We start from the raw sequence: 18,705 nt of genomic DNA, 5'->3' as shown, positions 1-18,705 counted from the left end.
TAGCATGCTAAATAAGAAGAGCATCCTAAGATAAATAAGATATAAATAGTTACTAGGATAGCCCAGCATCATTTATTATTTTTATTGATTTCTTTTTTCCTGCCAGCTACTTAGATCTGTTGTTTCTTCAAGCACTTCTTTTTTTAATTTCTTCTTAAGAAGAAACACTTCTTTCTTGGGTGATTGCAAGCAGGGATTTGAAGAAATTTGCTCACAATCAGATACCAGTAGACCTTATATCAAAATCTTTACTCACTTCTTTCTTAAAAAAAAGCTATTAAAAAAATAGCAAAAATATATCTATATTATATATATATATATATATATACACACATGCTTGATCAAGAAACATAGAAGTCACACCTTGTTATTGATTCAGAGCAGGACAGTACTGCTGTCCTGCTCTGAATCAATAATAATAATAATAGTTTATAATTCAATAATAATAATATTAATAATAATAATAGTTTTACCTAAGCCTGAAAGCTGATAATATGAGTAAATAACAAGTTTTCATAGTGCTACCCCATGCAACCATTCCCCTCAGTTAAATTCTCTTTCACACAGCCAAGCCCATGCATTGTTGCCAAAGAAAATACTCAGAAATCAGATAGGGCAATTTCTTAATGAAGATAAAGTTTTCTTAACTGTTTGAGCCATGAAGTTCTGCTATTTTCTCCTTAACTTTTTAGATATTATCTCTATTATAGAGGAAAAAAATATATTGAAAAAGGTTTTATCATCCCAGTTAGGTCCTCTGAATATACAGTAAGCCAACTAACTCATGTTAAAAATTAGTTAAGACAAAATACATGAGTTAATGGATTGAATTCAAGGTAAGAGAGGCAGATTTTTAACATGGGCAATTATCTCCTCTGCTAGTTTCACAAAGACTTTTTCCCTGTGCAATGTGGATGTATCTTTTCACTCAGACTCCAAGCCTGAGTGAAAAGGCTCTGCTTTTCACTCACTCTCCAAGCAGAGAATACACAAATTAATTCACTGTAGGCCAGGTTTTTTTTTTAATGTTATTTTTAATTTTATTACTAATTAAGGTTGGAGTCTAGCCACAGACTGTGACTCCAAGTGGGTTAGCTACCACTGACCAGAAAAAATAAACTTATCCAAAGAGTTCCAAATCAACGAGCAAGTCAAGACCCAACAGCAGGGTCCAGGGAACCAAGCACAGAGCAGCAATCAAAGAGTTTGGAATCAACATCCACAGGCAATCATTAGACACAGAAAACAGAAGGGAAGGCAAAATAACTGGTTTCCAAGTCTACAGAATATATTGATTTCCTGCCATACAAAAGTTTGATGACTAGTCTAATCCAAGATAATATAAAAATAATTCTGTTTTCCTGCACAGTGGCTGACTAGTTCATTTCACTCCTAGCCCATTCCCAGGTTGTGTGGGAATTGTGCTCACCACAATTTACAACCCAGTGTTGTTGCTGACCTGCCAGATCAAGTTTAAATCAGGCAGGGATGCTGACCCCCAAGGGACACCCAACACAGGGCCAGGGCAGTTACCACAAATGCACTGACTACTTACAAATCTCCTGAATGACAATGTGAGTCTTGAGGTAGCCAAGGTGCTGTGACACTTTCTGCAGTGCACAAAAGACCCTTAGCTTGTTTCCTATTCCAGCTTCACCTTGAGTATGTGAATGACTCCAGTCATTCTAAACATGGATTTGGTCATTCTGCTGGGAGGTCACAGCTTTGGAAAATACATCTCAAGGTTTTCCCCCATAGATTAAACAAGAGGAAGCTGTTCCTCACATGAAAAAAGAGTTAAGCTGAGGAACTTCACTGTGGGATATTGTGAATGCTAAAAGTTTACGTGTGTTTAAGGGAAAACTGCCTTAACAAGAGGGAGATTTACTGAATGTTACTAAATACATAGAAGCTCTGTTGGCTCAGGAAGTCTCCAAGCTGAAAATGAGAGCCTGTGAGAGCATTCACAGGGAAATTGTGCTCATTAATTCTGCTCCCACATTCTTCCCTAGCCAGGCACCCATTTTCAGTCTCCATCAGACAAGATGCTGGACTGGGTAGGTCTTCAGAATGAAAGGAAGGTTCCTATGTTCCTGTCGATTGCAATTTCTTCACTTGCTGTTTTCTTAAGCTGTTGCTCACTGCTATTATACACTGTCTCAAGAACTACTTTCCTCACAGAGGCTTCGGCATTGAACTGTTAGATTTGAGATGACCATTGGCTGTATAATGACAACAGCACATTATCAAACTGTTGTACAGCCCTTTACATAATCTCCAGCCATGAAATAATGAAAGGCAGTACCACCAGAGCCTGCTCCTGAGCTCTACTTCCAACAGTCTGCACAATACAAGATTACTCATGTGCCTTTCCAAGCCTGCAGAAAATGCAGCTACCTAATAATGAACAATTCAGCTGCACAGTTTCTACCATAACAGCTAGACATGTTGTTCTGCACAGTACTTTAGTTCATTATGCAATTTTCATTACTATCACTGTAATTCTGTCTGAGAAGCATCGAAGCTCAGTCTAGTTATCCATGGCAAAATACACTGTTCCATTCATTTCCCAACAACAATTGTTTATTTCTTCTTCCTAATAACATCAGCTCCTTTCAGCTCTGTTGAGTAATGTAAATTAGTTATTCTACACTAGAAAGTCAGTGAGCAAATTGGCCTTGCCACAATAGCCTCTCAAACAGGAACCATTTGCCAGAGATCATAAGATGAACAGCTAATTGTGGCTTTCTAAAATGCCTCTCATATTCTCCACTACAGAAGCAATATTTCTGCTTTATTGAGCTGACAAACACTAGCAGAACTGTCCCTGTGGAGGTGGGCTGAGCTTCAATGCAGTGATCTGAGCTTTCTCAAAAGCTCAGGTGTTTTGCAATCTTAGATTTCAGGTTTTTTCCCTTTGCAGACATTGAAGTCGGCTTCAAAACTTCAAACTTGATATACAATATTTATCACATTTCAAGCAGAACATTTTATTTCTGAAGCATTTTAAGATACTAGAATGTTAAGTGACATGTTTTCTAAGGATGAAAAATCTTTCTGGTGGTGAAGATCAGTGTATTTTAAACAGTTACAGAAATCACAGAGAATAGATGCTTCCATCCATGCTACAGGGTCTCTCTTCTTTGAAGCACTATTCCTTTATAGACTTCGTCTGCAGCACCAACCTAAAGTAGAGGTCAAGCCCAGCCATGATGATAAAAGTGACCACAGAATCGTGCTGAGGATTAGAGAGGCCACAAAGATGGACAAGATCAAGAAACTTTGGCTACCTCTGTATTTACTGGATAAAATCCATGGTGGCATAATAGAGAACTTTAAATAAGCTTAGAAATAACCACAGAAAACACATGAAATGTGATTTTCAAGCACAAGATGTGGCTCAAGCCACTGAGAAATTACTCTTTGATAACCACATTATTGTCAATTCTAATAACATTACAAGAGAGAAACCACCTCTGAATTCCACCACAAGAATATTAAATTTTCTAAAAGAAATTACAGAAAAATGTTTAATCTTAGTTAAAAGAAAATTTAAAACAGCAGCTACAAGAGTAGGGTAATTGCATGCAGCAGGGAGGCAATTCAAAATATTACATAAAGACTCTCAGTTTACAGCCATGTGAGAGAGGAAGTCTCCAAAAGTGGTGATAAGAACAACGGTATGGTTAAACATCTGAGTAAGGGCTGCTAATAGAAGTAAAAAAAAAAAAAGTTAGAAAATGTGGACGGTATGGCTAGATAGAGAACACAGGAAAAGGAGTTAGTTCTGTCAAATTAAAGGTAAAAGGCACATTTTAAAAAATCTTTTCATTGTTGGCATAAAGTACAACTTGCTCTAGGTATAAAGACTACTACTAATAAAACTTTTTCAGAAGTACTGCAAGCCAGGAGCCTGACAGAAAGTTTCTGAAACCAAAAGATCATAAACATATAAACACTTAAGCAGATAACCCCATTTCAGAAACACTACTGAATTCTTTCCATTTGTGTGCAACAGAGGGAGGTCAGGTAGGTTCATGCTCTAAGCCAGTCTGCCCAAGGAACCAGTCTGAGGAGCTGCCTCAAACCAAAGTGTTAAGGAGGCAGCTTTTTCCCGGCTCTGTAACACGAGCTGCATAAACTGCCAAGACCAGGGAGTGTTCACCCATGGGTTCTAAGGGACTCTAATACAAAATTTTGCCAGGCTATTACAGTGCACAACTTGTCATGTAAATCTTCCTCACTTGCTGAGGGGTGTAGTGGGCAAACACCTCCCAGACCTTGCAAAAGGTATCAAGGGCGTTCTTGCAAACAACAGACCAAAGAATTTAACTTCTACTTATGTAAGCCAGTAAGACATTTACTGTATGTCAGAATCAATAGATACTTGGATAAATATGAATTAATGAGGAAGAGTCAATGAGCCTTTCAAGCACAGTGATGCCTAGTAAAGCTATCAGAATGCTTTGAGTATTCATTGTTGTGTCAATAAAGTTACTCAGTGTACTAGGATTTTCCCCCAAAGATACTGACACAGGTTTCTGAATGGCCTTGACAGCCACTACCCTTCTGCGGGCTCTCTGATTTTGCTCTAGGATAAAGCAGTGTCTTTCAAGAATTATGTTCAAATGACAGAAACAAGGGTTTAATTTTCAGATTGAAAGACATTTGCAGAGGAGTACTCCAAAAACCTATACTGGAACCTGTGCTACTCAATATCTCTTAATCTGAAAAGGCAAAACAGGGACAGAAACAGAGCAAGAGAGTTTGCCAGTCAGAAAAACAGGGGAAAAAAAAACCCTAAATGAAATCCCCATTCTGGACAGTTAAAATGTAAGCCTAACTATCAAGGATCAGAAGCTTCCCAGTATCTGATAATTAGATCATTACATGAAAATAGAATTTATTGTCAATAAAAAGAGAGTAATGCACGTGGGGAAAAGCAGCCTTAACTGTTCCTGTGCAGTGATGATCTGGTTTTGCCATTAGTATTCACATCTATTATCCAAATTTTGCTGCAGGTAACAACTAAAATAGCAGATAAATTGTCAGAAAGTAGCTAAAAATACCCAAACAAGGCATAGGAATTTTTTTTGACAGGAAGAGGCAAGAACATATATTCTAGTAAAAACCCATTGTTCACATGTTACACAATACGTTTAATTCAGTATTTCCTTTTTATTGCTCTCTATCTCAAAAAGGCAACAGAAGAATTAGAAAAGGAATTGGAGAGCATTATAAGGAAAGGATCACCTAATATATGACTGAGGGGGTAATTTTGTTTCGGTGTTGTTTTGGTTTTTAAAAAAATTTTTTTGTTTTGGTGGTTTTTTTTAATTTCCGCAGATGTTCCTTCCTTCCGGTCATCAGAGGACGTCAGGCAAGGGAGAGTGGTTCTGGCAGTTCTCAAGCCATGTTTTCAGTTTTCTGGATGGTGCACACAGGTATGCCTAGGTCCACAGTCCTGGGTTTGCCCAAATACTCTTCTGGGGGGAGGTGGGAGATGTCAAGAAAGGAATTCCTCCTTTTCCCTTTTGTTAATGTTTTTTTGTTGTCTATCAAATTGTTATGGGTGTTAAGGGTGACTGAGCAAACCAAAATATGAGTTTCAGTACAAGGCCTCTCCCTGACTCAATGCACTTTCAAACAAATAAATATGTCTCATCTACTAAGAGATTAATAGACTCCAGTGGCACAGCATTTAAGTAGGTACTTACTGCTCTTTCACACAATTCATGAGTTTGATTATTTAAAAAAAAAAAAAAAGAAAATAAATTTGTACCAGCTACTTATGGCTAGGGCAGACAGCCAGAATCTGTAGCCTTGTGAAAACATCTCTTAACATCTCTCTGTGGTGGCTGCACTGTTGACTTCACCAGGACTCAGAGGTTTTTGTTTTTTTTTACGTGAGGGAGGTAAGGGAATGGACATCTTTATACAGATAAAAAAGATTTTCTGAGAGGTTCTCAGCAATATCGAAAGCAGTGCATTTCATCAGAGGTCTCCATCTTTTATGCACAAATTGCACCTCACAGAGCCTAGTGCCAAAAACATTTAACACCATCTCCAAACAAACCAACTCCTGGAGCATTTTGGTGTAAATATACAAAGCAGTGCATGATAACAGTCAAAACAAGAACAAAAAACCAAAATGAAACAAAAACAAAACAGAGAAACATAACCCCCCCCCGAAAATCTTAGAACGCACAAGAGCACAGCCCACAAAAGCTCTAGTTTCCTGAAAGAGCTCAGTATTTCTAATTTATAAGCATCCTTGGACAAGGAACAAACAAGAAAATACTAAGTAGGGGAAAGGGAACACAGTCTTAATTTTGGAAAAACACAGCAATACAGCAGAGAACTTGCACTTTCCTCAAATAACTTGGCAGCAGGCTTTCTAGTCGTCCACAGGCAACTGCCCCGAGCCACATCACAGCCCAGCCTTACCAAATCCCACTTAGAGGAGCACCAATCCATGCAATTCTTCCCAGCCCCAAGACAGCCATTTGATCACCACCAAACTTAGCTGAGAAAAATCACGTGTATTATGGTCCTCAGAGACTATTACAGTTTCATTCCCGCCCTGTGAGCTCTCTCACGCTCAGAAATTGGAGCAAAATCTCAGCCAACTCCTTCCTTCTCCCAGGTCTCTCAGCAAACCTTCAGTTTATCCAAGTAAAAGCAGGTACAGCAAATGTCTGAGTGACAGGCAGTCCCTCTTCAAATGAGTTTCTGTAAAGCGTCACTTTTCCAAACCACAGAGCAAGTCAAAATGAGCCAGAGCTTCTCAAGTGAATCCTTTTGTTAGATTGCATTTTGACCTAATCTGCAAATACCAACATAACAGAGGCCTTTTGCCAGCTCTTTGGCACAGGTTTATCTTCTGTCCGAACTTAATTACAGCGAGCTCTCTTTCACCACCGTGCTTACTACTGGCAAAGTAGGATTACACATCAGTCACCACTCACATCCTTTGCATAGGGTACTTGCTGTGCCTTTCACCCAGACAAAAGCAGGGGGAAAACCCCATGAAGCAGCATCAACAATACACCAGGAGCTGCAGCTCTTGAATTTGAGACAAATATAAAATGGGACTGCCTGACAAACAAAGGACAAAACTATCTTTTCCCTTTATCTTCTAACATGCAGCTGGGAAAATGGGCAGAAGGAAGGAGAAGCTGTATGTTTTCCCTTCAAAGCTCACCTCATATGCAAACCATGTCTCAGGGTACAGGAGAGGTTTCATGCCTTGCTAAGAATCACTTTGCTAAGGAAAACAACCTGCAATTTAGACGTCCTCTTAAATAAGCATCATTCTTTATAAAACCCTGTCAAATAATTGGTGAGGAAATCTCTCTTAGAGATGCTGTATAAGCAAAAACTATACAAAGTAGAAACTTCTAGAGCTTGTTTTGCTTCCAAAAGAAAACAGAGATATTTGTAATCTCAGTTAGAGCACAGCAAGCAGAACCTTTCGCTGCTAAATCAGTTAATTTCTGTGCTGGTTGTGCAGCCAGGCTCTCTCCGCGGGAAGATCAACCATACCTGAAAGCTGCAAACTGAAGGCACGGTCACACACTGAGCTAGTCCACACAGACAAAGGGATATTCCTTTGTCCAAAGAATATTACCCAACAGGAATATGGGGTATTTGCCCAGGGGAACTTCATAAAGAACATCAGTACTACAGATTTCCTCAACCCAACTCCAATGAATGTATCGAAGGGTTCCTGGGAGAGCTGCCACCAGCCTGGAAAGGTGACACAACCACCACACTCATTAAAACTGCTCGTTGCCTTAGCTGTGCTCTCATCAACATCATGCTGAGCATTCCAAATCTATAGAAAATTAAAACCATGTATTGGATTCTGTTTCCAAAGATAGCAGATCCAATTACTCATCTGTTTTTTACTTCCACAGCTGTTCACTAAGTGTCTAACCAGAGCACAGATGAATGTTAAGCTACCAACTTAAACATTTTCCATATGGTATCCAATTACTCAGCTTGGATTTTTTAGTTCAAAGCTGGAATATTTGAATATTTTTAGGTCTTTTTAGGAATAGCACACAGGAAATAAAACTTAATTTCCTCAAAAGTTGGGACAAAAAGCAGTCTAATAGTCACCTGCCTCAATGAATCTGCATAGTTAATCATCACTAATGTGTATGAAAACAGGAAAAGTAATGGACTCTCAGAAGTCCCCTCAGTGTTGCATGCTACTATCAAATATGTAAAAAAACCATTACCATATGGAGGTTTCAAAATCCCTGTGTTCACTCATGCTTAAGTCTGTTCAAACAATTTTTTTTCTGAAATTTTCCATTTTTTGGTATCAAAGTGGATTTTTTTTCTGAAAGGTCTGAGAAAACTTCTTTCAGCTGTTTCAGAAATGTGGGTGCTAAAGTCCCTTTTATAAAAAACCCCAAACCAACCATCAAACAAACAAAAAACCCCCCACCAAAACAAAACAAACCCACCCTCAACCACCCACAAAAATCTCCCTTTTAAATGACAGTGGATAAAACAGCAGCAGCATCAACAACTGAAATATCTCACATGCCCATTAGCTGTTAGCTTAATTTTATTATTGAGACAGATGGTAAACTTCTGGCAATTTTGTTGTGCTGAGCCTCACACCCAGGATGTATGTCTCAGACAATCTGCAGTTTGGGGATACATAAATGGAAAATTCATCTGGCAACATAAAACAGGCTGCAGGAGCAAGCTGGGAAGGAAACAGGTTGGCTGTGCAACCACTGGACCAACAGAAACCCCACCAAGCTTAGTTTATTCACTGTATTAAGAAACCAAGAGGCAAGATGAGCTGCCTTCTTCGTCCTGATGTGTGAGGAGGCCTGGCAGAGGACACTGAAAATGGCTTTTATTGGCTTGGCTTTACATACATCTGCAGGAGCCAGACTTTCACAGGGCAGAAAGCTGGAGGAGGACAGATGTTTCCTTGGAATATACCAGGGAGATTCCCCAGCAACACTACACGTACAGGGTCAGGTCAAAGATCCCTCTAATCTGCTGCTTTTTCCCCCGCAGCAGCTGGGGAAAGAAAGTAGCACAAGTATACAATAATATTTCCCTAGCGTATCCTCCCAGCTCTGAACTTCCTCAACCAGAGACTGTATCTACTGTTCAGGAGCCTTTTGTGGAATTTTTTCTTCCATTGATTTGTGTAATAATGGTTTGAAACATTTGGCCTTCAAAACATCCTGTGGCAAGGCATGCCATCATTTAATTATGTTTCTATGGAAAGAAAAGTAAGGGGGGGTTTGTTTGTCTTAAACTTGTCAGCTGCTTATTTCACTATGTACTTATAGACCCTGTGTCATGAGAAATATTGAATATGCCTTCTCTAGTCACCTTTTCCATATCTCTGAGCTTATGAACTGCCATGGTCTGCCTTTCCCACCCTCTACCTCACATCATATCTTCCAAGTTTAAGGAAATGTCACCACTTCCTACATCTTCACAGAAACTTCTGAACACTGTCAGAAGTCCAAAACCACACAGACTAAGCGAGACAAGAACAAGCTATGAAGATACTTTGTCTTTTATTTTCCTCATATTTTTCCTAATTTTATTTTTCTGACTTTTTTATTATTGCCAACTGCTGCAGAAAACCAGTGCTTTACTCCCAACTCAATCTCTGTGAAGAATTTTGAGTGTGTGTTTTGGGGTTTTTTGCTTGTTTTGGGTTTTATGTTTTTGTTTGGTTGGGATTTTTAAGAAGTTCTAGTACTCTAACATAAGCCATATGGAGAATTAGTCCCTTAATTATTGAGTCCTTACAAAAACATCATAGATGTGAGGCATGGCTTCTTTGTGTGAATCTCTCCTCTTCAGCATATCTATATGACTACTAATTCTATTGTTTATTATAATTGCTTAATAGTTTTCTCCTGTAGCAAGTCATCCTTTCCCAACTTAATATTCCCAGATTCCCTTAAGAATCAGCATCAATTTGCCATCTGTTATTCCTTTGGTACCAAAGCTAATTTAACTCATATATTATGCACCACAGTTAGCAGCTCAGTAATTTCTATCTGACTACCTTCAAAACACCCAGGCTACACCATTCAGCCTTGACAATTTATTACTACTCATTTTTATGGATTTGTTCCAAAAACTTCTGACATCACAACACCTCTCTAAGAAATAGTTCAAGTCAGTTAGAGCAAGTCGCACCAGCACACACACAAAAGAGTGGAGATTGCCCCACAGAAAAGGATCCTCAGAAAGGGCTGGGTGCCACGGTGATGTATTATGCAATTAGGATACAAAATTTACCTTAGAAGTGTGAATGCCAAATTTGGAAAGAGTCAGAGATCCTTCCCTTCTCCCACACCAACATTAATGCTGACACCATTTATAACTCACCACAGGAAATTTCCAAGCTGTCTGGCAAAATTTTTTGCTAGTTCTGTGTGCTATAAAAATCTGAAGACTAAACATTACATTTAGCTGTAAGCAATACCTCCTAGGATCACATTACTCAAGGCTAGGGAGAGTAAGAACATCAAGACTGAATGAATACCTTCCAAAGATAAGCAAACAACAAAGTGCTTTGTCCTCCGGGCTCTTTTTGCTTTGTAAAAGGTTGCTAGCAAAGCCAAAGACCACATGTTTTCAGGTTTAGGCTTATGTATCTAGGTCTTATAATATGAAAGCAAAGTTTCTTGAGGTTATATAATGAAGGTTATTTGAGAAAAGAGAAAAAAATAATAAATTAAGCTGTTCCCACAGGCACCCTTCTTTTCCTTGGCCTCATTTTTTCCACCTCCCTCTACTTCACATTTAAGTTCCTTCTGCTCACAATCACATCTCAAGATTGTTCCTTTAGCTTAGTCATAAGTTTTGGTTAGAAAGAACCAGCCCAAACAGAGTAAGAATTATGCTTATTGCAGTCTTAATTGATGAAGTGTTCCTGTTACAGCTCCTGTTTTCCCAAAAGATCCTCCAGTTTCACACTCCAGCTTGGTGATGTTGCTGCCATTTAGCTGATGGTTTAGACACTTACTGAAACTGATGCTTTAGTTAGTTACTCTGGCAGCTATCACACCTCTGCTGGACAGGCATGACCCTTAGCTCTGTCTTTATACGAGTCTACGACAAGAACAATAAGGACAGCCTAGCTAACAGATCATATTTAATTATCTAGAAGCCAAAAAGACAAGTGGGATTCATCTCTTAACCTACATGCTTGTTCTCCTAACATCATAGGATCCCTGCACAAAGCAAAACCCCTTTCAAGTACTGCCCCTCTGCCTGATCCCATGACCTGGTGTTTTAGAGGAAGGTGACAGGAAGGGCAGGAAAGAATGTGTTGCGAGGACTGAATTATCCCTTCTTAATATATCACCTTAAGGATCACAAGCAGATCCATGCAAGAAAAGCAAAACATAAATCTCCACACAAACAAACCCCAAAACTATCTCCATGTGTAGAAAACCACACAATTTCACTAAATCTAAAAGTCTGAACCCTCTTGAGACCAACTTTTCACTTGGGTGAAATAACATTTGTTTGCTCACAGGAGAGAGGGAAAAAGGGAAGATTTCACATCCTCTGACTTATTTTGTCATGTTGAATTTGATCTTACCCATATCATCAATTCAGACAGTGAACACCAAGACCTCCAAGAGAAAGGACACCAGACAGTTCATGAGAAGAAATAAGATCTTTTGAACATGAATATCACTGAATATCCCATCCTATCAGGCATGTACATGTTCTAAAAGTGTTTACCATCCTCAGCCTGATGCAGTTTCTATCTACATTGCTTCTGCTTAAGAAGGACCATTCCTCCCTTAATTCATACTCTCCCACTGTCTTTCCCAGTGGGTTTCTAAAACCTAGAGCCCCAAATAAATTGCTTCATATGAGGTTTTACAAAACCCAGAGCTAAAGCTACAGCAACTCAGCACTAGCCAACATCCCACCTGCAAGCCAAATCCCTCTCCTCCATCAGCAGGGCTGAAAAAGATAGCAATGGGGAGTACAGAGTGCAACAACCCAACCAGGCTTGGTCCTTCTCATGTCTCAGGCCTGGTGAGCAGGAAGCTCAAATTCGACTCTGAGCATAACAATGAAGAGCTGCCACCCCACAGCTCTGCAGGGACCAGCTGGCACTGAATGGGTGATCAAGTCATTGTTTCAGCAATGTGCATTCCCATAACATGTACAAGGCACATCCCTATCCCTCCCTTGGGAAATCAGTGGTCAGGTCAGGAACTGTGAGCGAGGGAAAACTTAAAATACCTTTCCATTCTTACCTGTAGATAAAAAACCCCACCAAAATCCAAAAATCAAAAAACCACATCAGCCAGCTCTTTTCATTAGCACTAAGACTCAGACCTTCAAATACATTAGTGCTCTCCATTCCTGTTGAATTCTTTATAGCTAAGACATTTAAATATCTACAATCCAATCGTGATTGAATTAGGTGATCTATACGTTTTCTTTAGATATCTAACCAAATCTCTGAGTCATAAGACAATAGAATAAAGAAAGGAAAACATTTTCAGAGATGTTTCAATGGTAAAAGGCAGCAGGAATTAACAATCCTAAAAGCATCATCCATGCCAATGAAACAAGATAGCACTGCTTCTACACACTTTGAACACACTGCTCTTACCCACTCTGAAAGATAAAGCTACTAGGGGTTTTAAGTTATTTTTACTCAGACTTTCTGCTCAGCTAAGAAAGTCAGATAGGTATGAACTACAAGAATTTTTAAAATCTGTCCATAAAATACAGCAGGTGCAGCTTTGTCTCAGGACACACAAATCACACCACACATGTTGGAAGGATGTAGAGTCTATATATGCATAATCTACTCTGTGACTGCATGATTAGGCCATGTGGGTCATTATTAAGAATGAAATGAACTGGAGGATTTTGCACTGTCAGAGAAGAAATGGTAGAAACCTTAAGTAGGTTTAACAGACTGGAATTCAAATTTAGAGTGCTTTGGGATTAAGCTGGAGTTTTAAGATTAGAAATCAGTTTATAAGATCTGATAGGACTGAAGAAAATGCATGTTAGTGTTCCCTGGCACTGGAGAAAGCAAAGCACCAGGCAACAAGAAGAGAATCGCTCTCTCAGCATTGTCCTTACATTTAACAGGTCTGGTCTCTCAATACCACTCATTTATAGAGAACACTCGAGACATCTTAAGAGCATATGGGATATCCACAGTCACATCCCTGACAAGTCAGAAAGGTCCTTTCGCTGTGTGTGCGGCAAGCCCGAAGTGCTCCAGGGAGCCCTGGGTGTCTGAAGCGTCTGCTTTGCTCCTCAGGCACAGTGACCCCACCCCACAAGAACAGGCAGCCTTGGTCTCTGCCAGAGCATGTAACTGTTGGAGCTGCTCTCATCAGCCCCAGCAAATGGAATTCTTCAGGACTGCTGCACACCGTCACAGCAATTTCACACACACCGGCTTTGGGGCAAGTTCAGAGGTAATAAACCAGTACACCAGGGACCTACAACATAAGCCTTAGGTTACTATTAGCAAATACACCACTTTGAGAAGCCCTTCCCCAATTCTGCCTTGTGCTTACACAATGCACAGTCAGTGCATTCTGCTTGTTTGCAACCATTTATACCCACAGATCAATGAACTATTAGAGTTATCCAGAGTTTGGAGAGGTGATAGACACCTAAATGCAGACCCACTGCTCAACTGAGAGCCTTCTCAGAGGTTCACACAGAGCCTGCCTCAGCATGCCATGGTCTGCAGTGATGCCAGGACCCACCAAGCACTTGGCAAACAGACCCAGACACATGAAAGTTGTGCCCAAGGGCAGATTTTAGCAGCACTCATTGCTGTGGTTGTACTAGTTTGAAAACAAACCAGTGGGAGGCACTAAGTCAGAATAACAATTTAATGGAAATTAAAGAAAAGGGGGGAAAAAAAAAAAAGGTAAAAAGAAAACACTGTCAAACTGACAGAGTCAAGGTACAACCTGACACCCTGTTAGGCAGGGTGGTGGTAGCAGTCTGGTAGAATGGTGGCTGCAGTCCTCTGAAGCAGTGATCCTGTAGTAAAACAGTCTGCTCTTCCTCAGGAAGTCCAATGGTGGCTGTGTAGCTCCTGTCCTCTGGAAATCCAGTGGGAAGCCGGTGTCTCTGGTGTTCAGCCTCAGCTTATATCCACGATGGGATGCTTGGTTCCTCCCTCTGGGTGGAGCATCTCACAATGGGGTGATGAGTCATGCGGCCAAGTGTTGATTAGGCTCATTAACAGAAGATAGTCCGGAGGAAGTTATCTCTGAGTCAGGCGGCAGGACAATGATGGGCAATTAACAGAAAGATAGTCTGGGGGGAGGAGGCAAGGAAACACTGCCCCACCTGATTTCAACAGCTGATGGGGATGGTAATAGAATACACTGCAACCCATGACATTATCCACCCCTTATTCTATTACCATCTACATTATCCCAAATCAATACCTTCTTAAACTCTAAAACACACATACATATATATATATATATATACAGTGAAACCTACACACCGTTCTCACCTAACATTAGGTCTCCTTGTGGTACACAACGGGTTTCCCCATCTTTCTGCATTACCCACCAAGTGCAACCAGGTCCTTGAGCAAAGACAATCCCACGGATGGGTTTGTCTTTGCCTGAGGTGGGATTAATCCAAACAGTCTTTCCTAGAATACCTCTCAGGTGTACCGCAGGGACTCTATCTCCATCCACTGTGTGCAAGGGTTCAGACTCGGCAGGACCAGCTCGATTGATGGACCCTCGGGTATTGACCATCCAGGTGGCCTTTGCTAAGTTCACTTCCCAATTTTTGAAGGTCCCCCCACCAAGTGCCTTTAGGGTAGTTTTAAGTAGTCCATTGCAGCGTTCAACTTTTCCAGCAGCTGGTGCATGATAAGGAATATGATATATCCATTCAATACCGTGTTCTCTGGCCCAGGTGTTGATGAGGCTGTTCTTAAAATGAGTCCCGTTGTCTGACTCGATTCTCTCAGGGGTGCCATGTCTCCACAGGACTTGCTTTTCCAGGCCCAGGATGGTGTTCCGGGCTGTAGCATGAGGCACAGGGTAGGTCTCCAGCCATCCAGTGGTTGCTTCAACCATGGTCAACACGTAGTGCTTGCCTTGGCGGGTTTGGGGAAGGGTGATGTAATCAACTTGCCAGGCTTCACCATACCTGTACTTTGACCATCGTCCACCATACCACAGAGGCTTCACCCGCTTGGCCTGTTTGATTGCAGCACAAGTCTCACAACTGTGGATGACCTGTGAGATGCTGTCCATGGAAAGGTCCACCCCTCGGTCACGGGCCCATCGGTATGTTGCATCTCTCCCCTGATGACCAGAGGCATCATGGGCCCAACGAGCTAGGAATAATTCTCCCTTGTGCTGCCAGTCCAGATCCACCTGTGATACTTTCACCTTGGCAGCTCGGTCCACCTGCTCGTTGTTGCGATGTTCTTCATTAGCCCGACTCTTGGGTACGTGCGCATCCACGTGTCGAACCTTCACGGTCAGCTTCTCTACTCGGGCGGCGATGTCCTGCCAAATCTCAGCGGCCCAGATGGGCTTCCCTCTGCGCTGCCACTTGGCCTTTCTCCAGCGATCCAGCCATCCCCACAGAGCATTAGCTACCATCCATGAGTCGGTGTAGAGATAGAGCCTCGGCCACTTCTCTCGTTCAGCGATATCCAAAGCCAGCTGGACGGCTTTAAGTTCTGCAACCTGACTCGATCCACCTTGTCCCTCGGTAGCTTGTGCAGCTCGTCGTGTGGGGCTCCATACTGCAGCTTTCCACTTTCGATTAGCGCCTACAATTCGGCAGGAACCATCAGTGAAGAGGGCATAACGTCTTTCAGTCTCCGGTAGCTCATTATATGGTGGGGCTTCCTCAGCACGGGTCACTTGCTCTTCCTCTTCTTCAGAGGATAATCCAAAAGTCTCACCTTCAGGCCAGTTTGTTATAATTTCTAGAATCCCAGGGCGATTCGGGTTTCCAATACGGGCACGCTGTGTGATGAGGGCAATCCACTTGCTCCATGTGGTGTCGGTGGCATGATGCGTGGAAGGAACCTTTCCCTTGAACATCCAACCCAGCACCGGTAGTCGGGGTGCCAGAAGCAACTGTGCTTCAGTGCCAATTACCTCTGAGGCAGCCTGGACTCCTTCATAGGCTGCCAAGATTTCCTTCTCTGTGGGAGTGTAGTTGGCTTCAGACCCTCTGTAGCTTCGGCTCCAGAATCCCAGTGGTCGGCCCCGAGTCTCATCAGGCACCTTCTGCCAGAGGCTCCAGGACAGACCATTGTTCCCGGCTGCAGAGTAGAGCACATTCTTCACCTCTGGTCCTGTCCTGACTGGGCCAAGGGCTACCGCATGAGCGATTTCCTGCTTGATCTGGGCAAAGGCTTGCTGCTGTTCGGGGCCCCAGTGGAAATCATTCTTCTTGCGGGTAACCAGGTAGAGAGGGCTCACGATCTGGCTGTACTCGGGAATGTGCATCCTCCAGAAACCTATGGCGCCTAGGAAAGCTTGTGTTTCCTTCTTGCTGGTCGGTGGAGACATCGCAGTGATCTTATTGATGACCTCGGTGGGAATCTGACGTCGTCCATCTTGCCACTTTACTCCCAGGAACTGGATCTCTTGGGCAGGTCCCTTGACTTTGCTCCTTTTGATGGCAAAGCCAGCTTCCAGGAGAATCTGGATGATTTTCTCTCCTTTCTCAAACACTTCCTTTGCTGTGTTTCCCCACACGATGATGTCATCGATGTATTGCAGATGTTCTGGAGCCTCACCCTTTTCCAATGCAGTCTGGATCAGTCCGTGGCAAATGGTGGGACTGTGCTTCCACCCCTGGGGCAGTCGGTTCCAGGTGTATTGCACACCCTTCCAGGTAAAAGCAAACTGGCGCCTGCATTCTGCTGCCAAAGGAATGGAGAAGAAGGCATTGGCAATGTCAATAGTGGCGTACCACTTCGCTGCTTTGGACTCCAGCTCGTACTGAAGTTCCAACATGTCCGGCACAGCGGCGCTCAATGGTGGCGTGACCTCATTCAGGCCACGGTAGTCCACCGTCAGCCTCCATTCTCCACTGGACTTACGCACTGGCCATATAGGGCTGTTGAAAGGTGAATGGGCCTTGCTGACCACCCCTTGGCTCTCCAGTTTGCGAATCATCTCATGGATGGGAACCACAGAGTCTCTGTCAGTGCGGTATTGCCGGCGGTGCACTGTTGCTGTGGCGATTGGCACCTGTTGTTCTGCAACTCTTAGCAGTCCCACGGCAGAGGGGTCATCTGAGAGGCCAGGCAATGTACTCAGTTGTCTGATATCTTCTGTCTCCACAGCAGCTATCCCAAAAGCCCAACGATGTCCTTTTGGGTCCTTGAAATATCCATTTCTGAGATAGTCTATGCCGAGAATGCACGGGGCCTCCGGGCCAGTCACGATGGGGTGTTTCTGCCACTCGTTCCCAGTTAAACTCACTTCAGCTTCCAGTACAGTCAGCTGCTGGGATCCTCCTGTCACCCCAGAAATAGAAATGGGTTCTGCTCCCACATACCTTGATGGCATCAGAGTACATTGAGCACCGGTGTCAACCAAAGCCGTGTATCTTTGTGGGTCAGATGTGCCAGGCCATCGGACCCATACAGTCCAAAAGACCCGATTCTCCCTTTCCTCTACCTGGCTAGAGGCAGGGCCCCTCTATTCCTGGTCATGTTGCATGTTGCTCCCTTCCGGTGAATACGTTCCTGAGGTCCCTTCAAGAGGATCGGTCATATTATCATTCCGGTACCGTCTGGAGTTCTGTGTGCGGGAGACCGGAGCAATGTTGACTCTAGATGCGCTTCTTGTGGTAGTTGTCCCTCTTTTTAGTTCACGTACCCGAGCTGCTAAGGAGGAGGTGGGTTTTCCATCCCACTTACTCATGTCTTCTCCATGTTCCTGAAGGAAAAACCAGAGGTTACCTCGTGGGGTGTATCCTCTCTCCCTGGTTGGGGGTCGCCGGCTCCTAATGGCAGAGACTCTTGTTGGTTCTGGTGAGATCTGGTAAATCTCTTCCTTAAGTTCCTTTTTCAATTTCTGATGGCCTTCTTCAATCAAGCTCCGGACTTGCTCAGCCAAAAGACTTGTTTCCACGGATGAGACATGGGTGCGAAACGGGGCTGTGACGGTGTCCTCGTAAATCCTCAGTTTGTTCACCAAGACGCCCACCCTGTCCTCGCCTTCCCTCCATTGCAGCGTTGCCAGGTAACGGGAGTATATCTCTGGTCCCAGGCGTGCGAACCTCAACCACATCTGTGACGTGCACTGGACACCATCTGGGCTCTTAGGAAATCTCTCATCTTCTGAGAAAATGATCTCCAGCACAGCCAATTCCCTCAGGCACCGGATACCTTGTTCCATTGTGCTCCATTTTCCTTGGTGCACCTGGAGGTCTTCTTTACAAAGGTACCTGTCCCTTACACTTGTAAGCAGTCGTCGCCAGAGGCTGAGAGCTTCTTGGGTTCTCCCGATCCCCTGGTCAATGACCACATCCCGGGACAGAGATCCCAGCTGCCTGGCCTCACTTCCGTCCAGAATGGTGTCATTGGCTGCAGCGTCCCAGATGCGGAGCAGCCAGGTCAGGATAGACTCGTTTGTCTGGCGGGTGAATTCCCTCCGCAGGTCACGCAGCTCACCCAGGGATAGCGAC

The sequence above is a fragment of the Corvus hawaiiensis genome, chromosome 10 (genome assembly GCF_020740725.1).
Source record: "Corvus hawaiiensis isolate bCorHaw1 chromosome 10, bCorHaw1.pri.cur, whole genome shotgun sequence".
NCBI classification, from domain to species: domain Eukaryota; kingdom Metazoa; phylum Chordata; class Aves; order Passeriformes; family Corvidae; genus Corvus; species Corvus hawaiiensis.
Note: the sequence above shows the minus strand (reverse complement) of the source record.